Raw genomic sequence first — 8,123 nt, 5'->3', positions numbered from 1 at the left:
AGAATAAAGCAAGTCACAACATAGTTATAGAAAAAAAAAAAACTTACACCCTTTTGTACAGTCAACGGACTTTTCTAACACTAAATTAAGCCTATGGGCATGACAATGAAAAAAATAGACTTCTGTGCATCTTTGTTTAACAAGAGGCTGCTGCTTCCTACCTCACCAACCATAACCGAAGCTCCATCGTATGTTTGAGCAACAGGTTTTCCGTATTGAAAACTAGTCAGACTGTCAAACACAATTTGGGACAGTCAAACTACGGTACGATGAAGACGATTGCACAGTTCTTTTTCAACACATCAAACTGCATCAAAGTGCAAATTCAACTAGTAGGCTAGAGGCTAAAGCTGGAAATTTGCTGCATCGAAAGTATTCTATGCTAAACTAAAAACAAAATATTTCCAACTTAATTAGCATAAATCCTAAATAATAATAAATATACGAATTAGAAGGAGCGCGGGGAAACATTTTCTTCTCTCTAATTATCATTACTATGAAATTGTATACTGTTAAGACAATGAAATAACTTTACGAATACGGAAATTACAGCCAACTTTCCATACTTGGATTAGGAAGTAAACGAAACACTATAGTTGAATCACACTGTCAGCTCGATCCTCTATAGCGAGAGGAGAGCGAGTAGAATAAACATGCTGATGATATTCTAGATTCTCCTTGTTTTGACAGGGAACGTTCCTATTTTTTCCTGTTCCACTCAGCCGAACGGTAACATAAGGGCCATTCCAAACGTCCAAATACGAGCGCGCAGGATGCTTCTGGCTGGCATGCTGGAAGGTGCTTCTGGAGTGAATGACCGCTATCGGGGTTCACGTTACCTCTGAAATCTACGGTATCAACAACAGTATGTTCCTATTTGGCACTGGCAGTGTAAATGCGACATAGGCCGTCCGAACTTAAAAAAAAAAGAAAGAAAAAAAGAAAGAAAAGGAAAATATGTAAACATCTTCCCATGTTGATGATGAAATTTAGAGACGTATGAAAACAACGAAAAACTGTCATATTTTTACCGTTACCACCGGTAACAGCGGTAATATGCACTACACGCCCCTGCTGTATTTCCTTTCGGCTCTATGACGGTCGAAAATTTGTCGGAAAAATGAGAGAACTTGTGAACGGAATATCAGATCGAAGTCGGACATAAAGATACATTCATTATTTTTAGCCTTAGATGTCATTAATACATAATCAATGCAGTTGAGGTGTAAGGGTAGCCCTCCAAAGAAAATAGGGATTTTTTTTGGATCCTACCAAAAGTAAAGGCAGAAAATAAAGAGCACCAACATCCGTGATGGGCCATATGAGATCCAAGTGCTGGATACAGATACTCTCCACGCGTACTAAGACTTCAGTACAGGCAGGAGTTTTGAGATATAACATTAAGAAACTTTAAGAAATGATTCCATTTCTTACACGAAAATATGAAAAAAATATAGATTACCATAGGTGTACAAATGCATCAATTCGTAGTTGTAGCGAGCCAAAATTTGGCGGAGCGATTCTAAAAAGGACTATAGCTGAAGACCAGAGTGTTGGATCAAGGTCTGGTAAAAAGGTTTTGTAATTATTTTCATCCTTATTGTATCAGTGGATGTGGAATAGGAGCGTCGCAAGGATTAGCCTCAAGGAGAAGAAGGAAATGTATGTGATCCTCTATAAAAGGAATGATAAATCCAAAACAGTGTTATTAATATTTAAGTGTTTTGAATAAAAAAATATTTACTAGTATTTTTATTACTTAAGTAGAATGTATGGAGCATTTAGTATAAACGAAGATTGGCTGAAGATATATATATTAGTGATAAATGGATAAAGTGTATGTATGTAACAAATTATTATTGTAGGGAACATGATGACTTAGGTTCCACTTCGGGTGCGTAGGTTCCCTGTTTCGATCCCATATCATGGGAGTTTATGGTTGTTTTTTCTCAGAGTTCTTCCATTTTCTTCCACATTCTCATTCTATCAAACTTTTCCTAGTCAATTCCTTTCATTTATCATGCATCTTATTTTAACACAAGCGCTAATTTTATTTCACTTTTTAAAATTATTATTGTGACCAAACGGATTGCAATAAGAAACAACTAAATACAAATGTATGATGTATGTAACACGTAAAAATCTGTAAACAGACTTTGCCCTGAATAAGTAAGTACTACTGCGTACGTGCGTTGTGGAATATAGTGGTAAAAAATGTTGGGAAGTGCTTTGTAGAATTGTGCATTCATTTAATACTCTAGGAATCATATATTTGAAGACATTTCTTAGCTAACATATCCGGAGAAGGAGGTCACCTGGAGTTAAGGGAAGATGTCATACCAGTATTTATTTTAAGTAATGAATGGAAACCAAGAAGTCCAATGTCATTATAATGTTTTGGTTAGGTTAGGTTAGGTTAGGTTAGCCCAATTAGGTTATGTTAGGATGCCCATTTCCGTATATATATTCCTACTGGATATTGAACCAGGGCCGCTCGCACCAAAGACCTGAGGGGAGCTTTAACTACAAGAGGTAATGCCACCAATAGATGGACTGAAGTCACGCATACGAATTCCAACTTCTTATATGTTTAGAAAACAATTGAGATACCCAATAACTCAGAAAGCAGTTTGTTGTTGAACAAGGTTGCGTGAAAGTATATTATGGAGAACACACAATTACCAGTCAGTTTCCTTTACGAGTTCTAACTCGAACATTCTGCACATCTAGTATAGAAGTGAATGGTGAAAAAACGCTCTATACGCCGGTAGATTGTGAAATTTAACGTTCGTGTCAAAATACTAACAAATGAGTTCCATGACCACCGATCAACAGCATGTTCTGATATGCTTCCCAGAAATACAATGGAAGTTGACTCTAAGAAAATTGTTCTTGCAATTGCAGACCAGAGATGCACATATACTATCCCACTGTTGTTCAGTAGACCTGCGCAATTTTTCGTTTAAATCGCAATTCTATGATTTTGTGTAGCAAGTGGGCCGCGCTGGCTCAGTGGTAGAGCGTTCACTTCTGGTGCATGGAGTTCTTGGTTCGATCCCAGCTCACGCCACGTGAACTTTGTAGTGGACAAATACCGTGTGCGTGGGTTTTCTCGGGGTTCTCCCGTTTCCTGCTACTTTCTTCATTCCACCGTTTCATTTATTTCTCATCTCATCATCACCGTCTCCTTTAGCTTAACCGACATATCCGCAGGACATAAAACTTGTGTGTGTGTGTGTGTGTGTAGCAAATTGAGATGTGATACCGCTTTAAAGAAAACGCTGATATTAAGAAAAAAAGTAGTCGAAGTTGCTTCCTTAAGAGCTGAATTTTTTGAACATATTGTAGCCCATGTTCACTGATTTTTTTAATAAGCAGTTTATATACGAAGCTTCATTTTTCCAACATGAGCAACTCGTGAGATTCTATTTTTGACATACTTTTGAATCCTGTCTCTCTTAGCATAAGCATTTTAATAAAAGTGAGATAATAAAAACCGCCTCGAGATAGATGGTAGCCAAATGCGAATTAGGTCCAAAAATTCATTTCAAACGATTCAGCTATTTTCCTTAATGTTATAACAGACAACATCGATTTCATTTACACATACTAAGGAACTGGGGTTCGAATCCCTATTTTGGTTCCGAGCGCAGTTCCAGAACACATAGTTTTATATTTTGAACGTGACTAGCATTGAGTGATTCAATTAGTACTACAAACAATCTCATATGTGAAAACAAAACAAACTAGATATTTAAGCACTGTCTCAATAGTTCCAATTCTACAATTACTTAGATCTGGAAGAGTCTGAGTTCGTTCCTCAGCTAGTCTTTGCTAGTTCATGTCACAAATTTACGAATGGATTGAAACCCTAGGATCTCGAAGTCCGGTAAGTTTGAGTGTTTACTAGCCCAGCAGAATGATTGAAGAATTATGGTATCAACACTTCAACAGGGCATATTTAGAAGAAGAAGAAAAAAAATGAACACACATGTATAAATCACTTTTTATCTTGGATGCCCATAGTATCTCACAATAAGATATTATACTACTAACATGCACATTCATACATACATAACATCACCGTGCAAAAATACTAGTAAGACGAAAATATATTAAACAAATTAAAAATTATTTAAATTTTGTTGTAAAATCTTTTCCGAAAACTTTTTTTTTAATTATAATTACTGAATCTATACTATGACAAATTTTCTATTGCATGACAATTGTACAACTATTAATATTGTGAATTTAACATATTATTTACAATCTACATTTACTAACCTTTTTATTAGTGAATAGCGACGCGTATACAACGAATTTCGAAAAGCGGACAATACATGTTAAGATGGTTAGATGCAGTTAGCATCACATATTAAAACGTCATACTTAGTTATACCTTCTTATGATGAAGTATGCAGGGTCCTTTCCCTCTTTACGATGTACTGTTTGTCATAAGAACTACAGTCACTTTCATTAGTTGAGCATAATAAAATTATTACACTGGATCATTTTTGTTTATGGCGTTCACTGTTCTCTCTTCACCCATGAGGGGGCAAATTCCAAGTTCATGTGTTGGTGTGCACAATTTATGTGTTCATAGAACGTGGGCGGGGTGAAAACCATTTTTATTTTACAACAGAAAATGTAAACCAGTACTATTATTTTTATATATGGGATTATACTAAGGGCGTCATTTCAGATTTCGCTTGGGGAGGGGGGGGGGAAGAGCACCACCGACACAAGACTTTCATGTTTTGTACTAGTATATTGGTATACAATTGATTAAAATATATATGTTCCTCAAACTCTTGGGGGGGGGGGAAATTGCCCTTCCTGCCCCCCTAAACGACGCCCCTGGATTATACCCACATTATTATGGATAACTAGTTATTAAATAACCTTATACTTCTTTCATTTTCCATCGAAATACTGTTTTTATATAAGAAATCCGTACCTTCTTTTGGAAGACTGACTTAACTTTTCGTGACTGTCCGTACGAGTTCCTTGAGTTTAAACTAAGAGACGAGGTGAGCTTGATATATGAAGCGTTTGCTAAAAATAATTTCGAAGGAACAAAAATACTCCCTATAAGGAACACAATTTTATCTTCGCAGCTTGCTGAACAATTTCAAGCGGTGTCAAAGCAATGGACGAAACAGTAGCGTTCCATTTGTTAAAAAATTACATATTACGTTTCTATATCGTTATAATACAGGGGATAGTTTATCTTGAGATAACCATTTTAACTTTCATACTAATAATTTAAAAAAAAATGTTGAAATTTTGTACCGTGTAAATATTGATAGAGCATTATTTGAAATATTCTGAGTACCACCAGTTAACAGTGTTGCCAACCCATCGTAAAGTATTTTCAAATAGCACTACATTAGATTATTGAATATTTTAAATCTACATGTTAAAGAAAAAAAACTTACAATACTACACTTATTATTCAGTGTTACAAACAAAGGACACTAATATATCACTAACAATGAAAAAAGCAAACTTAGGAGGGTTCTACAGCAGTAATAACGCGAGTAAGACGTACTGATTAATGCTCCTCCAAAGTACCTTAGCGTTGAATATTATGGGGCTAACTTTTATATATATATATATTTAAAAGAAAAAATTCTCATCAGCATCAACTTGAAATTATTCGCTAAAATTTTCAATAAAAGGAAGTAAGTTATCGAAGATCTTAAGCTGAGCTCATAATAACGACCTGGATTGAATCCAATGTAGTCATCGGGTGCATGGACCATCATGCAAGAACAACTTTCAAAATAGAGGTCGCTCTCTACCACATTATTCCGCTTCCAAAGAAGTTGGATTACAAGAACATGTCACTGAATTCTCTAGTATTCGTATGCGGGAGAATGAAGACACATCAAGGAGGTATTAAAAAATACTCGCAGATACTTGAAGAAAAAATGTAATGCGTAAAAATTTATTGGTGTTACGTACAGTTACACTAAACTTAATTTCAAAAAAAGATGAAATGCATACAGCGGGATCTCGTCCCCGTGAATACAATACGCTACTAGGTGAAGATAAGTTACTTTTTAAATTTATTTAAGAATAAGAATTTTAGAAACGATTCAAATAAAAACGGATCAAAAGATTGCGATCTTGGCCAAGAATTAATTTTTAGATCAGGGGTTACAAAATTTTTGAACGGGCCCCTAAATCGTGTTTTCGTATTTTTTACAGAATAAGCACATCATACTGAGTTAAGTAATAGTTTGGGTTTGGCTACACTGTATGTAGCTCTCCAAATATAAGGTGTACAAGAAAAATTTTGATTAAAATATATCGGATCTTTTGATCCAAAAATGAAGATTTCCACTAAAGTTGAAGCTTTAAGCATGAGATGATCCTGTTGCTACATGTGTCTTAAGCCTCTACAGTCCTTGATTATGGATACTCGATAGAGTATCAAATATTAGATACTAGTGTCAATTACCCGTTTCACTGGATTAAAATAATAAAAAAATAGTAATATATTCCGTTAGTCAATCACTTTTTATTATTAATGAAGCACTCTTTGATATCGGTCATTTTCGATCGTTTTTATATTAGGTTAGTAATTTTATTTGGAATATTATTCCAATTGCTCTACTAGTCATTACACATACATTAAAAAAAATCACTTTTTGCTTCACCATAGGTGGGTAAAAAAAATATAATTATTGATTAAAATTGTCATTTAACTATTTGGGATTTTAAAATAAATTTAGCATTTTATATTCGAAATTTAGAGGGCAAAGGAACGGGCTGTATAAAATAGTGAGTGTATTACATGATTTATACAAAATATATGGATGTAAAAGAAGTTCGTGAAGGAAGAATTCTCTCAAGGAAAGGAAAGAAAAGATGTAAGCCATTGGTCCATAAGTAACTTTGGATTGTTATAAATAGTAGCTTAGGAATTTGTATTTACTATCTATAATAGTAATAGTAACTATTATAGATCTATAATAGTAACTATAAAAGTTTCTGTTCATGTTTTTCATATATTGTTATTCTAGTTAGCATCTTACGCAATTAAATTTCTATTATTGTTCCGCGTATTTAGTAGTTACCTTGCATTTCTTTTTTTTATATATATATATAAAATTGTACTTTATTTCCATTATTGTTCTTTATTGTTTTTCTTTTTTTTATCTCTCTTTTTAGTCTATGACAAACATATATTGTCATGTTTTATTATTATTGAAATATGTACGTAGTGGATTGTACTGCCCCTTAATGTGAGCATTAGCTCGTTAGGGCCAATGGAAAGTAAATAAATAAATAAATAAGTAAAAAATAAATAAATTTATATGAAGAAGGTGTATGATAAAAGTACTTAAAAATTTTTTTGAATTTATTAGTTGTAAATTGTTATTCAACATTATTCAGATCTTGATAAATGTGAAAGCTATCCTGTATCCACGGGTGCCCACACAAAGATTTTAGAGTGCAGATTATACCCATGAGATTTTCTTTCCGATGGGAAGGGGGGGAGGGACTGGAAGGACGATATAACTTTTATTGAAATGGCACATCTACAGTGTCGAAATTGAATATAATTTATTCTACAAATCAAGTTACTTTGGTACTGTCACAACTAATTTCCGTCTCCTTTTGTACTTTTTCTTAGGGGGGGGGGGAAGGATGGTAAATTGGAGAGATTATGCCCAAGCACTTGGAGGAGGGGATGAAAAGGGGATAGAAATCACTACCTGATACTGTTTAAAATTGTAAGTGAATGATTACTTTCCTATACATAACTGTTAATCCAGCGTTTGGATATATAATATACTAGCAGAATACCCTTTCTTCGCATGGCAAGAGTACGTTTCATTTTGGACATGAAGAGCCAAATTTGGATTTAAACAGCATTGGAAATGTCACTGTTCATCTTAGCGATTCAAAAAACTATGGATTCGGCGTTAATATCAATATATATATATATATATATATATATATATATATATATATATATATATATATATATATATAAAACCCTTCCCCCTCCCCAACTTACGGAGCTGAATTTGGATTTAAACACATCGGAAGTGTCAGTGTTCATGTCAGCTACCCTGAAAATTATGGATTCGACACTAATATTGGTCATT

The sequence above is a fragment of the Thermobia domestica genome, chromosome 4 (assembly GCF_964235325.1).
Source record: "Thermobia domestica chromosome 4, izTheDome1.hap1.1, whole genome shotgun sequence".
Taxonomy (NCBI): Eukaryota; Metazoa; Arthropoda; class Insecta; order Zygentoma; family Lepismatidae; genus Thermobia; species Thermobia domestica.
This window is presented reverse-complemented; position numbering follows the sequence as displayed.